The sequence below is a fragment of the Triticum urartu genome, chromosome 2, assembly GCF_003073215.2.
Source record: "Triticum urartu cultivar G1812 chromosome 2, Tu2.1, whole genome shotgun sequence".
Lineage (NCBI taxonomy): Eukaryota > Viridiplantae > Streptophyta > Magnoliopsida > Poales > Poaceae > Triticum > Triticum urartu.
The window spans coordinates 8,610,585-8,613,343 of record NC_053023.1 but is presented as its reverse complement, the minus strand read 5'-3'; the positions used below and the strand labels follow the sequence as shown (position 1 = coordinate 8,613,343).

Sequence of the window (2,759 nt, the reverse complement as noted above, 5' to 3'; positions counted from 1 at the left end):
GGAACACTCTTTGAGCAAGCCAAGAATATCTGATCAGCATGATTTCATACTTCTCAATTTATTATGCGTCACATACCTCATAGTCTTGTGGTCTTAAGCTGTTATCCCTCGCTCTTTGAGCCAACTGCTTCACCTCCTCACCGATTGTAGCAAGTCCTGTCTTGTCTGCATCCTGCAACACAAGTAATGAGTTAGAAAAGAGAAAGACACAAAACGTAGATGGTTATACATTCTTTGGGCAGTAAATGTATACCCAGCCAACTTTATTCTCTTTGGCAAACCTTCCACATGAGCGACTTAAAAGACAACAATATACATATAAGAACCGGTGATTACCTTTCTAACAAGGTCTTTAGATATCTTCTTTCCACCAGATGCTTCCTGCAAGTGGGTTCAGTTCCCCCTCGCAACCTTGTATCACAACAAAAGAAGAACTCTCTCTTTATACAAAGTTCTCGGTACTTTAAATGGTCAATTGCATGCTTTTTGTAACATCAGGCCTGAAACATACTTGATAAGTTTGTCGACGGGTGTGTCAACTGTCAAAGTAGTAATGTGGGATGGTTTTTTAGAGGCTTAAGAGGGCGGTCTCTGCAGTTAACCTGAAATGAACAGGACTTAACCACTACAAGGCAGATAGGATCAACCAAAAAAAATCCATCGGCCAATCTTCACAGTTGAAACATACCTTTCTTATCTGCGCATTTGGAATATCAGTGCAATCTAATCCTGAAGCTGCAAAAGACTCGCTCTTGCCACCCTTGGCTACAGAAGCTTTGTTAAGAAAAAATAGTCATTAGATGCAGGCTAGGTTCCATTTGATTCACATGATATAAGGAAAGCATAAGCCAAATGCATGACATAATGAGCTTAGAGGCAGGCTCAAGCTTAGTGCAGAACTTTTACTTGGATCTCACAAGAATGCCGGTAAAAATGATTATTACGGAATTCGCGCACACATTTTGAAGTAGAGAACTAACATGAAAAGAAAAGGAAACAATAAGGAATGGTACATAAAAAAGCATGGAGTTATTTTTTTGAGACCGGGATAGAGGTCTGATTAGGATAAACAATCAAACACACGACTACACAGCAAGTGTTAACAACAAACAGAAGTGATTTACAACCAAATCTAGCTAGGAAGAGAGTTCAGTTTGTATAATAATTAATGCTTTCACCCATCTGGGGAATGCAATCAGAAATAGCATACCCAAGTAATCTTCAATGTCTGCCTTCAGAATACCACCGTCAGGACCGGTGCCTTTTACACTTGACAGTTGGACCTCCTGTTTGACAAAACACAGACATATGTCTTAATTGACTGCGCACTGCCTACAGCAACTATCTAGATAGACTAGCTCAACTAAAGACTTCCATAGTTATCCTCTGCGAAATTTCTGGAAAGGGAACACTTACATTGTTAGGCTTGGGAGGTTCTCGCGTAGCCTTTGATACATCTGCAGCCGACGGTTTGTAACCTTGGAACTTATCGATGTCACCTTCTTCTTCCAGAATCAAACAAATTACCTAATGGCATAGGCCACGCAGTACAAGCAATAGTACAATGTTAGCAAAACATGCAAGCACTAGTACTACAACATGAAACAATAGGGACGGTTATACGTTCTTTGGACAGTAGATGTATACCTCACCAACTTTAATCTCGTTGGCACAATCACCATGAACAATTTTAGCAAGATAGCCCTCTTCCATCCATTCTATCTCAGATCTGGCTTGACCCTGATTAAATGTAGTGCGCATACAGATGTAATTTAGCTTCTGCTGCAGCAGAGCAATACTGTACGGCGACCCGCAAAGCACAAGAATGTACGCAGCACAAGAATGAGAGAGAGACCTTGGGCGCGAGCTTGGAAGCCTGCGGCCTTGAGGTGCAGCCGTAGGTGTACACGCTCCTGTCGCCGCGACCCCCTCCTGCCTCCTCGCCCTCCACTCGCCACCGGGACACAGGACGCCGCGGGACCCATCTGCGAGCATTCCGCACGGCCTCCTCGGCGCCGGCTGCGGAGGTGCCCTCGCCGAACTGTAGAGGGCGTCGGCAGAGCCCGAGCCTCTGGACGACGTCCTGGACGCCGGCGGGCGCGCCCTTGCCGCTCGTCTCCTCCACCACGACCTGCTTGCCCGTGAGCGGGGTTGAGGTAGCAGCCGCGCCTCGCCGCGGCCTCCTCCTCCTCCTCCGCGACGCCGTCGGCCTCGCACTCGCCCGCCGTCGGCGCCGCGGCGGGCCTGTCGCGCATGGTTCGGGGGCGCGCGGTGCTCGGATCGGGAGGCCGCCGGGTCGCCGCCGGGTCCGATCGGACGGCGCCATGGCTCGACCCTCGTCGTCGGCCGCTAAAACCCTAGGGGAGAGGAAGGGGACGGAAAAAATGGAGACGACGAAGGCCGCGTCTGTCGCTGCGCATTCCTCTCCTCGCTGTGCGTGTTTCGGGGGTGTGGGGTGGCGCCGCGGCGCTGGGTGTGCTGCGGCTGGGGGGGTAGGCTAGGTGCGCGCGGTGCATGGACCCAGTAGAGGAGGGCAGCGTACGATAACTCCGGATGGGCCGTGGACACGCCACCGTCAGCTGCGTGGACCCGGTGCGACGCGCGGGGGTGCGCTCCTGCCCGTCCGATCGCATTGGAGGCACAGTAGGCTGTGCGCGCCGGCTCGTGGACGCGGCCTAGGGTCTTCCCGCGCAGGGGCGAAGCATGGGCCCACCAGCTGCTTTTTTTTTAGATGGACCAGCTGCTCTCTGACGCCACAT

General features: G+C 50.7%; 1 long non-coding RNA gene across 1 annotated transcript; it reads right to left on the bottom strand.

Annotated features, from left to right (window-relative positions):
- Positions 1 to 686: 686 nt before the first annotated feature.
- Positions 687 to 1,581, bottom strand: LOC125540608. Its single transcript, XR_007297347.1, has 3 exons — positions 1,417 to 1,581; positions 1,211 to 1,286; positions 687 to 774 (listed from the first exon to the last, which is right to left on the bottom strand). It is a non-coding gene; the product is annotated as an uncharacterized LOC125540608 (long non-coding RNA).
- Positions 1,582 to 2,759: the final 1,178 nt, after the last annotated feature.